This window comes from Engystomops pustulosus, chromosome 1 (genome assembly GCF_040894005.1).
Source record: "Engystomops pustulosus chromosome 1, aEngPut4.maternal, whole genome shotgun sequence".
Taxonomy (NCBI): Eukaryota; Metazoa; Chordata; class Amphibia; order Anura; family Leptodactylidae; genus Engystomops; species Engystomops pustulosus.
Genome location: NC_092411.1, coordinates 238,996,763 through 239,020,797, shown reverse-complemented (window position 1 = coordinate 239,020,797; position 24,035 = coordinate 238,996,763). Strand labels below are relative to the sequence as shown.

General features: G+C 36.6%; 1 protein-coding gene across 10 annotated transcripts in view; it reads left to right on the top strand.

Moving 5' to 3' along the window:
* The window catches only part of SGCZ (sarcoglycan zeta), a 498,244-nt gene that overhangs the window by 188,398 nt on the left and 285,811 nt on the right, over positions 1-24,035 (top strand). For 7 of the 10 annotated variants that reach the window (XM_072122089.1, XM_072122046.1, XM_072122026.1 and 4 more), the window contains one exon: positions 5,933-6,004. The exons of the other annotated variants lie outside the window; for them this stretch is intronic. The gene's annotated coding sequence lies outside the window, so the exon portion shown is untranslated. The remainder of the gene's footprint in view (positions 1-5,932; positions 6,005-24,035) is intronic. 10 annotated transcript variants of the gene reach the window in all.

The window sequence follows — 24,035 nt, the reverse complement described above, 5'->3', positions numbered from 1 at the left end:
CAACCGATAATTAGGATTCTAGGTTGCTTGACATTGTGCTATCAGAGATTCCTGTTAAACTTGGTCAGTGTTCTGTGGTAAGCAGCAGTGATATATTTTATTCCACGTAACCAAGATAAAACTCATTTTTATTTACAAAGGATACATGCAGTATATGGCTACAGCATGTGGGTTCTAGTACGGTTGCTCATTTAGTAAAGAAAAGACCACAAAAAAATATATATATTTAGAATTTATTTGTAGCTTAGAAAATATAAAAGAAATCAAGATTCACATTTCACAAAAACATTGAAAAAGTAACACATGCTGCACTTCACATTTTATAATCATCAGGAGGTGTAAGAAGTGTTGAGGATTATTGAATCCTCTACATGTAATTTCTTCAGTTGTTTCGGAAAAATGTAATATAAGTGTAAGATATAAAAGAAACAACCATTTTGAGAAAAGGGGGTGTGGCTAAGTGAATTTGTAAATTAAATGGTAACACCTTCATGCAAAAAAATGGAACATGTTGAGCAACTGTTATAAAAATTTCTAGTAAAAACTTGCAATTTAATTTTATAAAATCTTTCTACAATTTTCCGTAAAACCAATTGAATGCAATTTTGGAACATGGAAGCAATGCGGCTAAAAACATAACTTTTCACTTTTTCAGCTACTCAATAATACTGTAATAGAATTTACAATGTTCTTACAAAATTGTAAGCATACAACTTTCTACAGTGTCTTAGGCTATCTGCACACTTTGGGGATTCCGTGTGGATTGTATGTGTGGATTTTGGTCCTGCAAATCTGCAGTGTAATACAGAAGCATTAAAGTGAATGATGAAAAAGTAATGTAGATAATGCGTTTTTTGTCAGCAATCCTTTTTTTCAGTACAGAAAATAAACTTATGATCATGTTACTTTTCTTCTTCACCTTAACAGATTTTTGCATGTGCTATTTTTATATTGAGGTCTATGGGAGACTGCAAGTGCAACATCTGCACCATGATGCGGATTTGAGGCAGATTTTTGCTTGAAATAATATCAGATCAGGGAAACAAGACAGATAAAAAAACTAACATGGAAACTTTGCATAAAACACACACAAAAAGCTCAACACTAAGTAGACAAATCCACACATAAAAACTGGGTTTTATTGGATGCAGATTTTCATGCAGATTTTCCACTTGACAATCCGTAAGGTGTGTAGATAGTCTTTGATTGTTAAATCACAAATAATTTACTTAAATAGATCTTAGATGTTTAGAACAAGCACTGGAAAACCCCATCTAATGCCTTATCCATCAATCTTTATAGTTTTCACAATGCTGCTAGGTAGGCAGCTGCACTCATACATCAGATTTCCTAAAAGAATAGCAGAGTTGTCTGTCCAAAGAACTAACTTCCACTGCTCCATGGGGATTCTTTTACAACTGTTTGTTAAGGAAGGACGCATGGCTCAACTTTACTTACCTTTGGATATGGAAAGGAATTAAAACCCCAGAATCCAAGAGTTAAAGTCTGTGTCCCAATACTTGTCCATAAAGTATATGTACACTCATTCATACTCTAATTATGGAAAACCCCTTTAAGAGACTGAAGGTTTCCTTTATGTACAGGTTATTTAGCATTTTAAAACTTTTGTAAATATCCCATGTGTTCCAAAAATTTTAATTGTACTTCTTTACATGTTGGTTTTATCATTTGAACTCCCAATATTGAAGCCTATGAGAAAATTAATTTTCAAGAAACAAATGCACCAAAAAGGCACCAACACTGTGTACCATGTGACACGTAGACTTTACAGTGTTTAACAAAACATTTTACAGTACATCTGCTTATGCTTTTTGTAACTGAAAAGAAAGTTGGGAAATGTACCAGGGAAAAAACATCAAAATTCTGTATGTGAATCCAGCTCTACATGCCAAGCTAGTTGTGATAATTGGTTGCCAAATCCTAAATGAACACATCTTATGATGCTATTTCTAAATTCTTCTAAATGTTTTATTTAAAATAACAGGCAAAGCTGTTGAAACTATTTCCCCTGATTTACCAAGAGCAAAATTCCTAATGTTAAAACTCTTTAATTAAACATGACTCTGCACGTATATGTACCTATATCTCCTTTGACAAAGTCATTCTTTCCCTGTTCTCACCATGCAGTGCTCTACATATATACAGAACTTTTGTTTCTCACTACTCTAGACCTTCCTCATGGCATCTTGCGCTGTGTGTGTGTCTCTATCTCACAGCCCATTATATTGACAAAGACACAATGAAGGGAGGTTAAAGAGCATGGTGACTCATAATCTACTGCTGCAGGTCCTCCTAATTATCAGAGCTCAGGCATCTAAACAAAGAATCGCAGAGACCCTGCAGACAGCACTGAAGTAGGTATCAGGAAGGCTAAACCACTTGAACATTCAGGGATTATTATTTTTAATGCAGTAAAGGCACATAGACAACGTATTTAAATAATGGCCAACCAATTTAATGTTCTTAGTGGATATATTGCCACTGTGTGAATCATCCTAGCCATACCCCGACTGGTATTTTATTATAGTAAAAATGAAAACCCAAATTGGGACTGCATTAATCCCAGAAAATCTAGATAAGTCCAACATCCTGCCAAATGAAGCATTATCTACTTTAATCCAGATGCACATGGCTGTGGTTTGTTAGTGAATCGCTAACCATGTGGTTTTCAGATTTCATGTACTGGCCACAGAGCTGACCATGTGACTCAAAGCATGATAGGAATTTCATTCAAAGGATAGATATAATCTTATTCCTATAAGGCAACATGTATCATTAGCTTGGCTTTGTCTGTCTCACTTTAGAGGGAAGCAACATCTGTACTACCATATTAAAGCTCTGGAAGACAATTTCTATCCAAGATTTTTTCTGTTGGACCTTGTATAATATAATACTTTTATTGAAATGTCTGATATTCTGCTGTCAAATGTACAGTTAAAGTTCTGGCAATATTAGGGTTCATTTACTAAGGGTCCGAACAACGCACTTTTGTCGGGATTCCCGAATATTTCCGTTTTGCGCTAAATTCCCCCCGGGATTTTGGCGCACGCAATCGGATTTTGGCGCATTGGAGCCGTCTTGAACGCGACAAAAAGGGGGGGGGGGTGGCCGTTGAACAAACCGTGGATTGTGATTTTGTGTCACAAGATCAAGCACTCACATGCACCGGGAGGAAGAAGGTGAACTACAGAGGACCTCGGCGCAGCAGCGACAAGGGAAGGAACCCGGACGCACGATCTTAGTGAATCGCGCCGGAACCGAATCCACGTCGGACAACGCACCACGGGATCGCGACGAGACCAGATAAGTAAATCTGTCCTAATGTGTTTGTCATGGGACCCTTATATGTATTTAGAAATAGTATTGCATAGGACAATAACTACATGGAAAGAGATGGCATACACAATATTATTTCCTCAGTCATTTACATAATGAATGCATTTATACTAATATTCTTTCATGTAGAACTGTTTGAAGCGCACATACTTTGGTATGCATGATATGCTTCATAGTCCCAAAATCATGTATTTATGCATCAAGTCTAATAGATCGTATGGACAATTAATATGTAATTCTGCAACCTTGCTTTTCACATTTCTCATAAATGTGCTGACAACAACAGCTAAGTTTCAAGGTTTAGTGATTTCACCAAAAGAACTGAATAGTAACAGAATTACAGGTCAACCATGCATTGGGCTTCTTTATTACCATTTTATGTTCCAGCCGGTTTACATTTTATATGCAATTTCCTCCTGCATACATTTGCTACATTATTATACAACATGAATCTGTAAAGGAAATTAGGCTTTCTTATTAAAAGTACAACACTTTCTTTGTAAATATTTCTCTACAAGATATCAAAAAGTGTACATTCTATTCTATTGTAGACATTGTAGTTATTACGGCAGTCTACATAAATTCCAGAATGTTGTTGTAGAATGTCCCCATAATCCTCATTGTCATGTTCCTGAAGTACATGAAGGAAATCTATACAAACATGTTTAATGGATATGAAAAGAAGAAGAGGTTGTCCAAGGGGTTACTAAAGATGACCAAATCAAAGCGGACTAATCAGGACCTTAACAAATGTTTAGTTCATCATAAATCAGAATTTTCTAGCAATTCATTTAAAGGAAACCTACCATAAGAAATCTACCTATTAAGATAGATCTGATGCTAGGTTTTTATTAACCTACTACACCCTAAACCATCTTTATGGTCCAATCATGACCTTAATCTATCTTAAGCTAACCATATAACGCTTTGTATACTAAACTAAACTTTATCTAGCTAATATGTAAATTTTCTGAAGAGGCTACTGCAGGTAGGGAGGCAAACTGGGGCATGGAACAGCCTTTGCTCCTGATCCTTGGAGAGTCTACTCCATGCCCCAGTTTGCCTCCCTACCTGCATGTCCTCAGAAAGCTCCTGCTAATTCCCACGTTGGTCCACCTGAGTTCTGTGCATGCGCAGTAGCTCCAGCATCAGTGCCAATGCACATGCAGATAGCGGCGCTCCCAGCAGTGATCATGGGTACTACTGATCGGTTTCAGCCTGTTCATATTTGGGTTAACTCAGCAAACCCAAACCTCAATTGCTCTACTCATCACTAATAATTATCCCTTTATATGGGACTCTACTGGGACTGGGATAATTCATACATTATCTTGCACATGTCTGGTTTTGGTTTTGAGTCCCTAATCTCCTTTTTATGCTTTAAATACGGTATTGGATTGTTTGTCTTTAATTAATTAGCTACTGGGAGCACTGTGATCTTATTACTATTATAAAGCACTATTTTTCAATGTTGCAGCAACATGCAGGGAAATTAATGCAAATACATTTTCACAGTGCTTTAAAATAGAATTTTTAATGAGTGATTTCTGAAAATTTAATTCAGATCAAATTACATTTTTAGAGACAATTTGGATTTGAATTTTTGAGAATATGCTCAACTCTAATCGAAACATTTACACACATGGTATGTTACTGACTGGCTTCAACAGTGAAATTAATGTTTGACTTTGCACATTACCTATGATACATAAGATAGAAAAAGTTGTCAACTAGTCCCAAAATTTTTTTTGGCAATGGAGCACATTTACAAAGGTTCTTGCACCAGTTCTGTTGGACTGTGCATGTTCTTTTTAGTGCAAACTGCACATGTTTTTAAGAAGCGCCTGCAACTTTTGTGGCGCAGCTGCACTAGGCATCATGTGACACAAATTTCTGCACTGAAGGGGGTATTCTGGTGCACAGTCTGAAGGGGGTGCTCCGGTGCTCAGTCGGACTGTGTGTCACGTTTAACGAGTCCAACAGAAATGTGTCGCATGGCCCATGTTATAGGTGCACCAAAAAATGGTGCACACTATCCAGAGGCAACTGCACATAGTACAGTTTGCACTTAGTAAATGTGCTCCATTGTTCTTTCACTTCCCACTATGGACAGGCATACGTGACTGATACATGTAGTTCAGCCTGGATTTTTGGTATTTATGTTAAGCCCCTTGCTGTTTCTGATATATCTCTGTGAATATGAACACAGGCATGCATCGGCCTGCAAAAATGGATCATTTTGGGACCATTTTCATATAGCTTTAACAAATGCTACATTGCGTTCTGATTCAAAAGCTTTCTGTGTGAATCAGATGGTTACACATACATGGTCAGTGCTTCATTCACTTCTATGGAGCTGATGGAATTTCTATTCCTTTATTCCTCTTGCTTCCTTTGAAGCAAGTAGTAGTGATAACGTATAGAAGAGATCTAATAGCTTTAGAATCAGGAGGTGACTAATATCTTATCTGATTATACTGATACATTCTTCATTGTAGTAAAAATCTCTTTAAAATTTTACTTTATTTTATACATATTGCATCGTATAACATTGGTCTCTGTATTTTTTTCATAGGGTGGTGGCTAACGCATAACCTGAAGACAAAGTACATTGGGGGGATATCTGAGCCATTACCAATGTACTGAGGTAGGACCATATCTGTTTAATAACAGATATCTAATTTTCTAAGTTTTACACTTTGAAACAGGTGTTAGTATTGCAGTTACACAGTGGGGCACATTTACTATGGGCTTTGTGCTGCACTTTTGTCGGACTGTGCACGTTCTAGGCTAAAGCGGCTTGCACAGGTATTTAAGAAGTGTCTGCGCCGCTATTGTGTCGCACAACCCTCTTGTGGCACAGCTGCACTGGCTTCCATGCAACACAAATTAGGGGACTTGTCGTCGGTCGTTCCGACTGATTCGGTCCAAACACCTTATTTAACTTGCAAATTGTGCCGCACGCCTTATGTTAAAGTGCCCCACAGAAAAGTTGGTGAACTTTGTCGGGCCAGTGAAGGGAAGCGACAGATTCATGATTTCTGGTGCACAATCTTAGTGAATCACCGCACCCAGCATTATACACGGAAATAACACTTTTAGTGATGTTTTTAAGTGTATGTGCCCAATTATGTGCCCCATTATGTGTAAGTAGGCAATGTAGAATTCTAAAAGATTATTACACATCTGTATAGACTTTTATTCCATCCTTCTAACACTATAAGCCTTTGTTGATATTGGAACATACATATAAGTAGTGTAAATTGTGATTGTACTAAATGGCTGTAAGCTTAATATGACTGTGAATTGTATGGATGAAAATACATGATTGAAGTCAAGGTTTTCTGTGGTTTTCAGGAATACAAAACACAACCAAGGTAAATGAGGTTTCTGGCATAAATGAATCTGATGGGAATGTTATCATGGAGCGACAGATCTTAAACAGACATTTCTTGGAATTATTTATTTCTTTACTGCTTTACTGTACTTCCCTATCTTTTATAACACAGTCTTTTTAGTATGAGTGGCACCGAGTGGAATATGCATTAGAGAATTTACACAAATGCTTAATCATTTGCATTGTTATACATGGCTTGACTGCTGAGAGTAGAATAACCTTGTGGAATCAAACTATTGTGGAAACGCAACTTTATACGGTTACCTCTAGAGTCGGCGCTGAAATCTTACCAAGCATGTTATTATCTTCCCCATTTTAAACCTGTGCGGGGGGAAAAACTAGATTTACAACTGATATTTTTCTGCTTGTTTTGGAATTGCTATACCTTTTATCTCTTTAGCTAAGTCTATAGTATCCCTGTCATTTACAGATAATGATATATTTATAGAAAAGCCATCCCTAAGTAATGCCTGTGTTTCGCTTCCGTCATCTTATCTCTGTTTACCTTGTCTGCGTGGTGTTATACTGTATACCTACTGCATCTTAAATTTACCTTGATGTCTCCAAGGATTCTAGCATTTGATCCACTTTCTATCATGTTTGATATAGAGAAGGTGAAGGAAAAGGTGAAAACTAAAGTTATGCTATCAGAATATTTTAACTTTATGTTCTTGGCTTATTTTTAATTAATGTCCTTCATTGGAAACTTTATCCACAAACTTTTTCTAAATACTGGGTTTGATCACAGTTATTTTATACAAGTTAAGAATTATGGGTTAATGCTTAAATATCATCATGTCAAACAGCTCAAGTATAAATACATACTGTATACCACCACATGGAAAATAACCACTTGGATTTAAACTTAAAGGAAATCTGCCATCAAAGTCATGCATGATAAACCAGGGGCACTAACTCATTTATCCAGGTAATATTCGTATACAGGCAGTCCCCAGGTTACATACAAGATAGGGTCTGTAGGTTTGTTTTTAAGTTGAATTTGTATGTAAGTTGGAACAGTATACTTTATCATTGTAACTCCAGACAAATATTTTTGGTCTTTGCAACAATTGGATTTAAAAAATGTTGGATTGTCATTAAAACCAGAATTAACAATAAAGCTTCATTACAGACACCTGTGATAACTGTTATAGCTGATTATTGTAGCCTAGGACTAAAGTACAGCAAATTACCAGCATTCAGAGGTCTGTTTGTAACCAGGGGTCATCTGTAAGTTGGGTGTTCTTAAGTAGGGGACCACCTGCATTTGTTATTATGATCTACTTACTCCTAAAATCAACATTTAAAATTATGCTAATGAATGGCTCTTCCAGAACCCCTCCGTACTACAGCTGCACAGTCTGTAACACTGTGATGAACACTCCCCCCTCCCACTGTTTGCTAAAATGTCTGAGATTATTGCAGGAAGAGGGAGGGGTGAGGGATGGTAAATTTTCTTTAATGAAGTGAAATACCTTACAATGTTCCCTACATGACAGAATGAATGTACTAATTGACACAAAATATAAAAGGTATATCTTTGCCTGGCAACAACCCAATAGCCCTTCAGGCTCATTAACATCATTTTAATGTTGATTTTAGAAGGAAGGAGGCCATGGATAGCAAATGTAAGAGGATTACCACAGTCTGGAGTCTGGATCTTCTAGTAAGTGTCCCTGATGGATTTTGATGGTAGCTTTCCTTTAAGCCAGTCATGATAACAAGTGAAACATCTGTATTTAGGAGCTCATACACCTCAAAATGATAGTAATTGTTTTTTTATGGAAGTTGAACTTGAAGTTGATCTGCTGATTGTCAAGGCAGGTATCTTTTTATTTACCAAAGACATGACCATACAGATGTGTCTTTCTATAACCTGTCTCCCTTGTTATGAGATTATTTTGAATGATGTTAATAAGACTGTATCATAATTTGAACTTCTATATAGCTGCCTATCTGTGTTTTTTTAGGTTGTTGCCATATTATATTGTATTGAATTGATTTCATGAGAAGTTGGACAAATATAATATGTATATCTTTTAAAACAAACCTAGTAATAAGGTAGATCCGGTGGTAGGTTCCTTTATTTACTTGCAGTTGAAATTTATAAGTTCAAAAGTTTATCTTACAAATATGTAAATTCTCCTTGGAGGCTACAGGGGGGTTAAGTACCCGAAATGTGGAGCGTGAGCTGTGGCTACTCTGTGCCCCAGTAACACCTTCAAGGCACAGTTCGCTATAGCTGTGCACACTCATCTATGAAGCAGGGGTTCTGTGCATGCGCAGCAGCTCCGGCTTAACTGATGAGTGTGTGCAGCTACAGTGACACAACCTCTTCTCTAAAGCTGGAGCTATTGCACATTCACAACTCCAGCTCCACAGACTAGTGAAGACTGCATGAAGAAGGTATCGGAAGAGGCTACTGGGGAGTGGATAGCTGCAGCGAATCTGTCTACGTGATTGAAGGATTGAGTTCCTTCCTGCTCTGTCCATGGCTATAGTATGTTATGAACACTATATTTAAGCATCAAGCTGAAAGTGAGGGTTAATCCTCACTGCCAGAGTAGTTTAAACACACACACACAGGGAGATTATATGTGAGCTCATGCAACCTCAGTAGCTTGATTTTTTTTTTAGAATCTAAGCAGAATTTGTTAATGAATTATATTAGAAAAATGTTCACCACATCCCTCCACACGCAATATTAAAACTGATCTAAAATGATGGTTACGCTTTAAGCTTCACTAGTTTTAATATTAACTGACATCTATCTAATAAAATTATCTGATATATGAGTTTAATAGTAAAGATGGTATAAAGTGTCACTCTGGTATGAGAGTAATATAAGAGATGAACGTTCTCTAATAACACAACCGTGGGCATAATAAACATTCAGTATATATGTAAATACAGATAACCAATATTTTATGAAGACTTAGTGATAAAGTCAATACTGATATCCTGGATGATGGTTTGGGCAATCCATCCTAGAGAGCAGCTGCTTTCAATATCATTTTTTGTGAAAGGATTAACAATTACTGTAGGCTTCTTCTTACAATGTTTGAACAAAAATATCACCAAACGATCCTAATTAATGATTTTAACACATGAAACTGAGCAAACGACAAAGTCAACATTAAATTAGCATCTATTAGTTGGACCGTTTCAATGTTTTCTGAGCGTTATACAAGATCAGTCGTCTTCAGTACTTGTTCCACAAGTTAAACAATGATTCCCACAATCTGTTTTGTGAGATAAAAGGCACAATACTTATTGTTATGGAAATGCTAATATTTGCTAGAACTGAAAAATTCATTCTTGTATTAAACTTTTTTTCTTAGATACATGTCTCATGAAATTTATTTGAGATTTTTGTGAATTTACATAAAACATGAAGATGATCCGTGACTATAATAATAGTAGTTTAGAAATAATTGGGCACATCTATTAAGGGCTGTGTGGCAGTTTTCTGCTGGAGTTTGTACGTTCTTTTAGGTGCAAACTCCTTGCACAGGTATTTAAATGTCACATTTGTGCTGCACATGACCCATTTGTGTTGCAGCAGCACTATTCTTTATGCGACATAAATTAGGGGGCACTCTGGTTTTCAGACGGATCGTGCACCAGATTTGAGTGGTGTATTCTGTTGGTGCAGTGCAGCTTCACGCCCCTCCATGCCTCTTAGGTGGAGCTGACTTAAAGGGAAAAATAATCGCAAGGGCTGGTGTGTCGGTAGCATTTGCCATTATTTTAGGGCTTCTACAGCCCCCCTGGTCTACATTTGCCACTACTACATTTTCTTATTAGTTTGAAAGCAAATAAATAAACTTGAATATCACAAAAGCAGATATTTACAACTTTTGTTGTAAATATTTTTACATGTCTTTAGTTTCGGAATCATGACCTTTTACTATCTCCATGCATCAGTGATGGTAACAAACGTGATGATGTATGATGATGCTCTTTAAAATAATTTATTAGATAAAAACACTTCTTCAGAAACTTCATTTGATGAGAAGCATCTGGAAAACTAAACATATTAATTCAATGGATGAACCAACTATATATTTCAATAAGTTTGGTAAAATTATATAATTTCCTTTTGATGGCACGGCAAGCCACTGATATTTGGGATTTGAAATAGAAAAAATATGTAGTACACAGTGGAAAGAACACATTGGGGCACATTTTACTTACCCGCACGAGTCGCAATCCCTGATCTGGACTGTCTGACAATGATGCACTGTGCCGCTACCCACGTAGATTGTGAGCCCGATATCTTGCATGTGTCGCTTCCCCGTTCAGTTCTGCCGGAGTTCAACAATCTTCTTCACAGTGTCTTGCGACACAGTTTAAAAGTTTAATCTTAGTCTGAATCAGTCGGATTGTCCGACTGTCCGCCCGCCCCCCCAAACCCCTATTAAATGCGGTGCATATTGGAAATCGTCTGAATACCCGACAAAAGTGCGGTCCGCGGACCGTTAGTAAATGAGCCCCATTATCCTTAATCTACCAACACAATTGATTGGCCCATGATGCCAATGCAAACAGTGGCAGGAAGGAAAGGTGCCATTTTCCACCCAGGGCTGCATCTGGATAACAGTTTGCATGTGTTGCAGCAGAGGGGACAGGAGGGGGTGAGACTATGTCAGAACAGAATATTGCAGCTACGTAAAGTCTGGGGTTGACCGCTGCACCTCTATATAAATTTGTCTATAATTTTTAAAACATTTAAACTATATTTTAATAATGTTGTTTGTTCATAGCCTAGGATTCGTAACCAGTTTGTTAAAAAATTATAAACTATAAAAAGGAAAAAAATAACTGAAATACAATGTAAGCATTCACTCTTTATTAAAGAAAATGTGACTCAGATACAGGTCTGTCTGCACTGTTACTAGTTTCTGCACTAATCGGTAGCAATGAGATTAGTTTAGCACTTTGTACATTGTTCACAAAATGTATTTTTCTTTCAGAATGAGAAGAGCAGGACAGTCACCCCTCCCATTTCGAAGGTCATTTAACATGTTAATTTCACCTACAATCTGTCTCATGCTCTGTTACACAAATAAAGCTCTCTCTAGTGACAGTGAAATATTTAGAAATTTTCCATACTTTACAAAAATTGGTGAAAAATGTCCGACAAAATGTACAGACAATAATTTAAATTATAATTTAGTTGTGATTATGGTGGAAAATACAACTTTAATCAACACATGCTAAACATGGTTGTTTTGTATGGACCCATTCAAGTTTGGGTTCAGCTCAGTTTGATTAAACCTGAATGCTCAATCCCACTTTTAACACTGGTGTTACCCATTAAAGTTTGCTGGAAAACCTACACACGCGGCTGAGAATCGTTGCTCCATGTGATGTGATCGGGGATTAACAATACTACAGGAAATGGGGCATTTAGTGCCAACAAAGATCACAGTGTTACCGGCAAGGGAGGGGGCTAAACCCTAAACTTCTAGCTGAAGTCTGGATTTGGGGACCTGAAACTGCAATGTTCAGCATAGATATAATATATTCCTAGTAATGTGAGCCTCTCTTCTGAGCAGTTCTGACCTGGTGGCTAGGCCCCAGCTTCATCAGTAACATGTTATGGAGACAATAATGCCATTTTGTTGCAGTCTTTATTACATAATGTTATCATGTTTTTAATCCCAGAGTTTAAGAGAACCATGGAGTACCTCACTGTATGTCTATATTTGCTTTGCTTTAATTTTTTAGTCATTTAAAATATTTTAACTTGTAAATGATTACATGATACATTTTCGTTCATACAACACTAGGGGGACTTGCTTTTCTCTGTTTTAAATGCAGCTCAGTAATAAGCTATTTCTATTTGTAGCGGAAAGGGTTCTGCTGTGACAGTGGTCAGTGTCTGTTAGTGACAGCTTATTATGATTCACCAAGCAATAATGAAACTTTTATGAAATGTTTCATAAGTAAAATGCATGTCATACGGTGTGAAATGTTCTGTGAAATTGGCAGAACTATTTTGCTGACAGCTAGGACTTTTTTGTCTTGGTCTAAATACAGGCTTAGGAACATAAGTGGTCTTCATATTTTTAGATGGTTTTAGATTTACCTCATTGATAAGTTCTGGTTGTGGTATTAAGTGTTCTGCAACTTATCATGAATGCAAACTTTATATGTAGTGTCTCGGAAATGATATGCAGTGTACTTCTATTACTATCTGGTTGTGTGTTTAATACTTTTTTTTGGAATTTAAAAGATATAAGAAGGTATAAACATTTTAACATTCTTATTTTTGTGGAGTTGGACTGATTCTAGGCACCCTAATGCCCTAATATAGAAAAGATATACAGTAAGTCAGTTAAAGGGTAGGTGTCATATTTTTTGTTCTGGTTATTCCATAGGTTGAGTATAGTGAATGTACACCGCAATATTTTATCTATCTTCCTTGTAAACACAATTGAATTTGTCCACTCAGTGTAGCCGGCTCCTTCTCTTAGATTTCCGTTTCTAGGGCTGGATCTGTCTACTATCCTGTTCTCTGTATACGGTTCCAGTTCCTGGCCATGCCCCCTGCAGGAGTGTGCACTCTCCATGGTCCAGTGTGCACTCATTTTGTCAGTCAAATGCTGTGCACTGCAGTGTAGCACTAAAAACTAGATGTTTCCGGCGATGTGATGAGAACAATTCCTGACAGGGGGATTGACAACTTCTAAATATCACATTCTCTTTTAGGGCCACTTTTGAGACATCATGGCTACGAAGGGAAGCCTATGTGCTGCTCTGTGTCCTGGCAGACGTCACTTATTTTCCCCTACATTTTGAAAAGGAAGACTTTTCTGAGGAGCTCAGAGAAGATTTTGCCATGGGGCCTAATAGGTAGGAAATTGGGAGTTTATAAAAAAGAAATAGTGAAATCCCCACCATATGGGACAGGAAGGGGTTGTCAATTTTCTTTTTTTTTTTCAACACTTACCCTTTAAGTTGCTAAATGTGTGGTGGTTGACAGTAAAAGTTTAGAGTTATTTCCTGGTTGTTTTTTTTTTTTCTACTTTGACTATATCTATTAAATGTACTGAACCTTATTCCCACAATTTAACATGTAATTAATACTTTTAGAGTGATGTCTCTGTGTACAAATTAGACAATCTAGGTGTCACGTAAACCAGGGAATCAACATTTTTATTCAAAAAAAATATTTATTTTAAGTATGATTCACACGTATCAGGACATGTCCAAACCAAACAGAGAGGCAAGGGAGAAGACATCTGTATAAAGTATATGATTTGCTGACTGCTTTAACCCCTTAAGGACAAAGCCATTTTTGTTATTTGCGTTTCCATTTTTCGCTCCAATCTTTAAAAGTCCATAGCTGGCTTGTTCCAAACTGTACTTCCTAGTGACAGCATTTCATATTTCATATTCCATACCAGTTACTGTGAAGCTTAAAGATTTGTAGAAAAAAATTAAATTGAGGGAAAAAACACATTTGCACATTATATTTGTGGACATTCCCCAATCAAGGGGATACCACAGTCTTATAGGTTTTTTATATTTTAATAAACTTATTTTTTTTTCTTTTGTGCATTTCTGATGCAAATACATTTTTCATAAACTATAAGGTGTCACTTTTTACAGAGCGAGATGATGTCTACATTGCTATAATTTTGGGGACTGTATGACCTTTTGATCACATTTTATAACATTTTGTATGTGTTGCAAAATGGAAAAATGTTGCATTTCGGATACTTGGGTGCTCTTCTCTGTTACAGAGTTTACGGCTTTTAGATATTTATTAAATTTTTTATTACTATTACTTCTTTAGTTCTATTACTGTTTTACTTTTTTTTTTTAATACGTTAAAGAGCCCTGAGGGTAGTTTAACCCTTGGGAGTCCATCATTCCAAATTCATGGAGAATATGCTATACAACATATGCAGTTTGCCTGAGTAGTGTGCATGTGGCGCCAGGTTCAGGATTTCTGGCACACATTCTTCATAAATCTGGTGCCCTCTGCACTGCACTGACAGAATGCACCACTTTTTTTGGTGCACTTTCAACATGGGGTATTCAACACGATTCTGTGGGACTTTGCATGTTAAATCTGACGGTCCGACTGAGTACCGGAATACCCCCTTCAGTGCAGAAATTTGTGTTGCATGAAGAATAGTGCAGCAGCGACACAAAAGGGTCGCATGCAACACATATGTGGCGTGGACCCTTCTTAAAATGTGCAAAGTCCGACAGAAAGCTGGCGCACAAAGCTTAGTTAATGTGTCCCATTAGTGATAGCTCCCATGGATACGACCACTTCGCACAATGGCAGCAATGGCAAGGCATGCACTATTGACCCCTGCCTGGCCACCTGAATTTAGCATTCATTATCATGGGACATACAGTAACTCTCAGACATTTCAAATGCAACAACTGTTTGTTTATGTGGGCATTCACTCAAGCAGCAGTGGCAGTATCCAAGGACAACAATCTAATTTCTAAGGGACCATATTACTACATTTATGGGTGATTATCTTTATACAGGTACATATTTTCTGATAACATCCAATTGGAGAGATGTATGTATATGGCAGATTAATTAAATGAAATGTCAATGCCCAGTTGAGAATAGCTCTACTCTGCTCCATCTAAGTTTACTTATGTTGTCAATGTTAATATAAAACTATCACCAAACGGACAAAGTCATCGTATTAGAACAAATATGAAAGTCATTAATTTCTTTTGAGGTTGCATCATTGACAGTCAATTATCTATTCAAAATAGAAATTACGTTTTCAAAGATGAATCACTCTGTTGCAATGTACTTCAAAGACCTTTAAAGAGAAGATTAAATGAAATTCATTAAAAGAAAACTGATTGAGAAAGAAAAAAATATATAACAGAACTCAAATTTTATCCTTGGATATACATTTAACACATATGGTCATTTATTCAGATATATACTCAGCACCATATGTAGCTCTGATTGATCTTTTTTTGGAACGATGCACTTTCTAATTCAACGGTCTTGATCCTACTCATTAAAAAGAGTTATGAAACTTGAAAGTGTTCAACATGTAAGGCTGTTGTATATTTTTAGCCTATATTTTTCCTTTGTTTCTCATTGTGATAAACTTGAAGTATTGCCAGCACTACAATTTTTCCATATATATGTGAATCTTTTTGTACCTTCTACACTGATCACTCACTATCTTAAAGAAATAGAGAAAATAGATGATACAAAGAGATGATATAAAGAGATTGAGTCATAGCTGCTGCCCAGGAAATGTGGAGAGAGGGAGAGACATTCCTGTTAACACAACTAGGCTCTCTATTTCCAGAGTTGATTTAATAGTAACACTGCTAAAACTGATATATAGTGTCTTCCATGCTGTTGCTGTTTGAGATTGAGTAGAGTAATCCCCACTTCACTTTCCTTGCACTGTAAGGGAGGAATCTCAAATTTCTTCTTAATATATGCATAACAGCTACATGTAATATAAGTAACAATTTCTGCTGACATGACAAAACTCCAGTAAAACGAATGTACTTTGTTATGGCTATTACAGGGCTTTAAGGGGTGGTACACAATTTATTCATTTGATGTTAAAACTATGAGTAAATTTTAAGCTTTATCTTACTATGCCTGATGGTACAGATTAGATCAAATTTGACCTAATCACTAGTTATAAGCATGTATGAGAGTTCAGCTTGAACAAAAATTCCCTTCATGAACCTGAACCCATATGTGGATGTGAACACCCACAAATAACACCACCAATTGGTGCATGGCACCGATCATGGGTGTTAACCCTTTAAATCTTGCCAGCATTTAAATGCATATGGCACAGATTCTCCTCCATTTCTCCTAGGATCATCGCTTTGGCAGTGGAGTTTAAATAATCAACTTCTGCAGTCGCTTCCAGCACCGATCATGGGTGTTGCCAGTGGGGGTAAAGTCCGGGCTTAGGTCAGCTCAATGCTACTAATCACTCTAGAGTGTGATATTCCACAATAAAATCAGTCGAATCTCCAAGCACCTTTTCCCCCCAATAGCTAGGCCTCTACATCCTTTTATCAAAGTCTCCTGGTCCTCTTCCATGGAAGTTAATCCTTTTTACAATGCTACCTCAGCAATTTCACTTAAAATAAGTTTTAGATGGATATTTAACTACTTGTGTTAAACAAAACAAAATCAGTGATCAGTTTTGTAAAGCTTAAAGAAAAAATACAGACATTTAGGTACAAGGCAATAGGTATAACCCATACAGTAATTCTAGATACTCTACTTAAGCAATGATAGCATGAAGAAACAAAAAGTTGCACATACTAACTAAGGATATCCCAAAAAGAATATTTCTAATGTACATGTAATGTAATTCAAGAACAAAATGCAAAAAGGAATCTTCTGATTTATTTGGTTAGTGATAACATTGAATTGTAAATTCTAAAAATGGCGTTTCAAGAAGCTGAACATTGAACAGAATTGCACTGAATATATTAAAAAGTGTTGTCATATATTGTACGCCAGGATAAATTGTATACTAGGTCTGCTTTATGTAGAATTCAGCTATAATGTGCCCCTGGATCTTGGCATAAGCTTTATTAAATTCAGTGGGTTGCAACGTCCCTGTTTTGGCCCAACATACTTTGGCATACTGTAAAAGACATGATAAGTGCACCCCATATAGTGTAGATTTATTTTTAAAAGATTGTCACCACTTGATTTCGAGACAAGTCCAACCAAGAGCAAAGCTACAGTCACTTCTGGAACATATAGTAAGCTTGATGCATATTCATAGCTTGGGTAGCATTGCAGGGCTGGTGTCCTAGGGGCCAAAGTAGAACCAACAAGACACTCTGCCCTAGCCAGCACTTTTAGAAACATTGAAAGTATATGAGTTCCTCTTGCCATATGAATAAAAAGAAAAATTCACATCCATCCACACAGCATCCATGTCCACAGTATAATATAATAATTTATTGATCCACTTTCGTAGTATATAGCCTCACACTAATGTACTTGAGCAATATACACCAGGGTCATAGGAATTTCCGTTACATGTACCACCTTCCAAACCTCAACCCGAAAACTAACCTTGTTTAGAATTGCCTACAACACACAATAACACCATTGCCACATTCTTTTGCTTAATGTTACCATCTACCCTCCCATGTATATTGTGAGTCTTCAAGTGTATGATCCTCTTTCCACTTGTGCCAGTTTCGTGGATTGTATTGGTTTATAGTTTGTATATACATTTGAAATAATTTGATAAAAAATGTTTGATTAAAAAAAAAAAACATTGATTCATGCAGACGATTATGCCCAGCTGATGTGTAACTTCTGGAAGCAATATGCTTTATGTGATTTTAGAATTAAAATAATTATTACTCTTTGGGGTGATGAGGTTGAAGATAAATTTAATTGGAGTCATGCATTAATTATCTGGATTTAAAAATCCAATTACAATTTCCCTGAATGTAAGGTTCAGATTAATGTCTTTTTTAAGTGAAACATCTGTTAGACATTTATTAAAACAAGAAACAAATGTTATATGAAAAATCTGAAACCTAGAATTCTAAATTATAGCTATTTCACCACAGATAATTTTTTTCAGGATCCAATATGAAATGGATGGATTCTACAATGAAAGCCTACAACAACTAAAACGTTCAATGCAATTAAGAAGTTTATGGAAAACCCTAAAAATATCTTTTCATGTGGACTATTCATAGAAAATGTAAATGTGTCCACTGTATATATTTAGTTAGAAGAAGTATGCCCAGTAGCGGCTTGTACTTATTGCCAATCATTGTATAATTTAGCAGAATAATTAAATCTAATCTAATCAATATTATGTCAATGACATTCATCAGACCTTAACATTACTCACTTATTTTTCACCCCTTCTTCGTATGGACATACTAGTACTAAGCCGCAGGAAGTGAATCTCAAAGCACTCCATAGTTCAGAATTTGGCCGTGCCAATATATGGACCCAGTCCCATTATAGATTTAAGGTAGGAATATGGAACTCAACCAGAATGAGTAACCCAAATACTTTATTAATTATTACAATCCACAAATTTTTTACATGACGTTTCAGTCTAAGGTTTCTTGCACATGAATGTGTGCTGCTCAACACTCCCCTCTCCATAGGGAGGTGTACTGCCAGGGTGTATTCATGGCAAAAGATAGAGAAGGCTGTTTTTTTTTTCCATTGATGGTACAGTATGGTAACACATGTGTGTGTGCTCCCCATACCGTGCTGTGCACAATGCACTCCTATGGCAGCCAAATGCTAGCTGCTGTTTGAATTTGACCTTCATCAGATGCTGTAAATAGTACCTATTCTAGTAGAGGTCCTTTTCACAATATACCTCTATCCACTCACAATTCGGTAAGCATCTTATATTCTTTTACCATACCTCACGTTATTTATAACCACAATATATACTCATGCCCATCAGAGTGTCCATAACAAATTCAGACATCCATGTTACGGACTCAGGTTTACTGTTGATTATTCTATATCCTAATACCCATCACAGATATTCATGTTTATACTTGTGATTTATTTATTGCTAACTGGTACATCCTGATCTATCTTCACAACTAGGGCAAACTACTTTTGGACTACTACCTAAATATTTACCGGACTATCAGGAATGAATTCTACTGATGCCAAACTAACTAGCCATTTTACAGCACTCCTAAATGATATTAGTCAGTTACATTACACTGCACTTCAATACAATAGTATTTCAGTACAATAGTGGATTGAACAAGTGAACAGAGCTTGTTCAAGCTCAAGTCTAAAATAAGTTAGAACATTAAAAATAAGTTAAAAACATTTTTAAAAAAATGAAAAGTCCCTGAAATACCTCCTTCCACAGAAATAACTACTAAAGGGTTAAAAAAAAAAAAAAAAAACTTATTTGGTGTTGCCACTTCCATAAAACAATCTATGCAATAAATCTGAATTATTGGACCTGCACAGTGAACCCTGTGGGAAAAAAAAATAAACACGTCATGGAAGAGATGATTTTTCATTATATCCCTTTATAAAAAATGTTCTAAAAAGTGATAAAAACACTTTTAAAATTAGACCACCGAAAAGAACAACTCTTCTAACAAAAAGTAAGCCCTGAACCACCTCTGTCAACCAAGATATATTTTATACATAAGGAAAATTGACTGAAAGAAATTAGATTTTCTTCAACATTGTTTTTATTCTGTGAAATTGGTCAAAAATTTTTTTACAAAAATATATTAAGGAGTTTGTGTAACCCTGAGAATAAAGATAATATTATGTTTTATAGGATGGTAAATATTGAAAAAAAGCTGATGTCAGCATATGCATTCAGATAGAGGATGGGCAAAGAGTTTCTAAAATTATATTCTATGCTACAATGTAGGTTTCCCAAAAACCTACTCATTTTAAACAAAAGTAGGATTCCTTCCATCATACCATGTTATTTATGTGAATTGTAATGTACAGTACTTTGTATAAAAACCTACTCTAAAGTTTCAGACAAAAGAAATTGAATCGCACCTTATTTCAAGTTTATTTTATTTTAATTGCATTCTTTCCAGTAGATTCAATTAAATGTTCCGTCCAGTTTTTTTTTTTGTTTTATTTTATCTAAACAGAAGAGAAAAAGACCAGATTATAATTATAATGTTTTTCCTCGCTAATAAATCTACATGGGTTAAATATTAAGGACTTTGATCTGCCTCCGCAGGAACCAGAGTTTTCTTTCCAATTAGAATTTAAAATTGTTTCAACAAATGGAAAATAAGAACATTGTTAGAAGGTTACCGAAGTAATTTATCTCCTAGGCAGAATGAAATTAATGTTATTTTCCATCTATTATTTAGGCTTTTAATCCGCTATTATACAGTGCAAAACAATAACATGGGAAATAGACTTTTGTTCATTTGCAGTCTACCAAGTTAACATTTTAATTCTATAAAAGAGTCTTCAACAGTATAGAGATTTTGCAAAAAGTTGGAATTTCCCATACATGATAAATATGACCTATGATATGGGTGATACATATTTGATTGCTGTGGAGCACTATGTGCCATTGGAATGGTTGTTTATCAAGATACATATTTTATTGATTAGGACCTTTAGTGGAATTACTGTGTGATCAAGTCTTTGGAGTATGACTATCATCATTTGAAAATCATTCTAGTGATGTCTATGGTTTCCCATGGTGAGATTCCAAGATATCATGTATTTGTTCCTTACCTGCTCCATCGACTACACAGTGTCCCAGAATCTGACAGGCCAATGGAGCTAGTCGGCTAACTGATGTGTGTAAGGACTCATGCACATAACCACATGCTTAAAACAGGCCACAAACAGGGGGAAATTTGTAGCACATTTCAGCCTAGTGGAGAAGGGGGTGAGGTGAGAGGCCACACAACAAATCCGGGCAGTAATAGGACCTGCTTTATAATTTGCTGCATTAAAGAAGACCTGTCAGGACCTGTTGGACCCTGCACCAAGTACAGGTCCTTATGAATCTGCCGTTTAGGGTCCCAAAGCAACCATTTTGAAGTCTATACATGGGGGAAAAAATGAAAAAAGTAAACTTTTAAAGTTACCTAGATATGAATCCAATGAGGCACATTAGACTCACATCAGAAGGTCCTACACCGGGGCCTCCTCTCACGAAAGTGAAGTGGTAGCCTGCTATGCCGGCTTCACTTGTTGAATGCCCAGGCACCAAAGGGAACAAGGGACAAGTCTCCAATCCCTTTAAAATTATACAGGGCATAAACTACTGGTTCATAAAAACTTGTTGGTTGTTTAGTGTCCGAAGTCGCCATGACAGGTTCCTTTAATGTAGAGGATGCTGCTTTATTTACGGTAGCACTGAAAGCACAGTATTCTTTTTCCCACCTAGGAAAATCTATTTGCATAATTCTTACTCAGAATGCTCAGCGGAACATTCTGTGGGGGTGGCTCATTTACATACCTGGCCACCTGAGTTCTCCGAAAGTGCATTGTCCGACGATAATACACTGTGCCGCGAACCACTAAGATTGTGCACTCTATATCCTGCATGCGTCTCTTCCCCGCTCAAGTCCGACAGAGTTCACCAACTTTTTAATGGTGCATGTAAGTGCTTGGGCTTGCTACACAATTTGAATGTTAAATCCCACACTCAGTCTGAATCAGTCAGATCGTCCAGTGGCACGCCCACCAATTTGTGTCGCATGGAAGCCAGCGCAGCTGCACCAAAAATGGATCGCATGTGCCAAAATCACAGTGCAGACACGTGATAAATACCTGTGAAGCTGTGTAATCCCCAAAAAAGGCCCACATTCTGACAAAAGGGAGCAGCACGACCCTTAGTAAATGAGCTCCTGTATGTCTAAAAAGGTGACATGCAACAGAACTCTCAATAAGAAGAATTTATTCCTTTCTGACCTATTGGATGAAACTACATAAAAACAAAACATCGGGGTTAATATGTCGTGCCCGCAAAAGTTGTATATGTTTATCTGTACAAGTAAATGGCATATCATAGCTAAACTACTTTTAATCTCTATAACACTTTCCCAATGTCTACTCTCTGATCAGGAATTCTTACATGTTTTACTATTGCCATTTCAGAAAAATAATGAAATTGATGATGGCCCATGTCACATTTATAGAAAGGTCAAGTAGATTGTTTAAGTGAATGAAATGTCATGATTTTAAATGTTACACATCACTTTTTTATGATGAAGATGTAATGTTTCCATGATATTACAGGATCTCGCTCAGTCACCTGCTCCTCAGATCAGAAGGTGATTGTGGCTTTGAGTAGATATTAAGCAGCCACAGCACTGCCTGGTCGGAAAGAGCAAGTGTACTTGCCTTTGCCTCTTCGGGAAACATGTATCCGTTTACTAAGGAAGAGGGTTGTCTGAACTAATAACGTTATGAACGTTTACATCCCAGGTAAGGTACATCTGTGGAAATGTCACTTTAACCTCACATTTACAATAGGAATGAGGGCTGATGTATAGATTTATATAATATGTAAAATGTGACAATCTACTAGGCTTACTAGCGGGATCATATGAAGTTCAAGTTATTCATCTATTGTATATAATGTTAACATGCTAAAGTAGAAAAATTACACGCCATAATGTATGTTCAACAGAAGCTTCTCTACAATAAGCAAAAAAAACAAGTTAAAGGTGATTGTTTCCATTTTACATCACAAAACCTCTAAAGGGCATTCTTATTGGTCAAGTAACTTGGTATTAGTTGATCAATCAAGAATAGATTGACCTAAATACATTTTCATTAACTGCCATTAGAAAGCATTGCCCCTAACCCTGCATTGTGCCTGCCTGTAAACTCAAACAATTTGGTCCTAAAGCTGTATGCAAATGATCTGAGACTGGTCTAATGAACCATTTCCATATTCAGCTAGTCCATCTTATTCATGAGTATCAGGCACAGCCACATCCCCAGTGCTTGACTGACAGCCTGTATAATGATATGACACTCCTGGTGCTGGCTCCTCTATGTACTTCCTGGTGCTGGCGTCCCCTGCTGCCTATGTGTGTATGAGATACTCCTATACACATACAAGAATACAAAAGTCCCTCTGCATCAACGTCCTCCGTAGATATTAGATATTTAAAAATTAAAAATAATCAATAAAAAATAATTCTTATTGATTATTTTTAATTTTTAAATATCTAATATCTATGGAGGACATTGATGCAGAGGGACTTTTGTATTCTTGTATTTCTACGTTTGGATATTTGGACTTTTATCCGTTTTTTGTCTCTCTTGCACCGTTGACCGTTTTTCCTACAGCGGATTTGGCTTTCTTTTTCTGTTTTCTATACACTCCTATACACATGACTGACAGCATGTGTAATGATGTGCTTCCTGGTGCTGATGCCCCCTGCAGCCTGTGTGGGTATGAGAGATACAACTGCTATAGTAAGCAGTCCATGTGTATGGGAGAACACAGCATGTCAAGTACTTGCCTGTGTCTCTAGCTGACATCTAGCTGATATCTGTGTCTCTCACATGTGAATGGGTGGAGAGAGCATGTCAGATACTTGTCTGTGTCTCACAGGCAGCAGATAAAGCACACACACAGTAGAAATACTTTACCATACATTACACACAGATATGAGCAGGGGGAGGAGAGTGGAGGGGTACCAGGGGCGACATCACTTTCTCTCTCCATGTGCCTAGGATTATTTTCATAATAAATAAAATATGATTTTACAATGATTAATGTATGAATTGACTAGATAAAGGCTGGGATGGAAT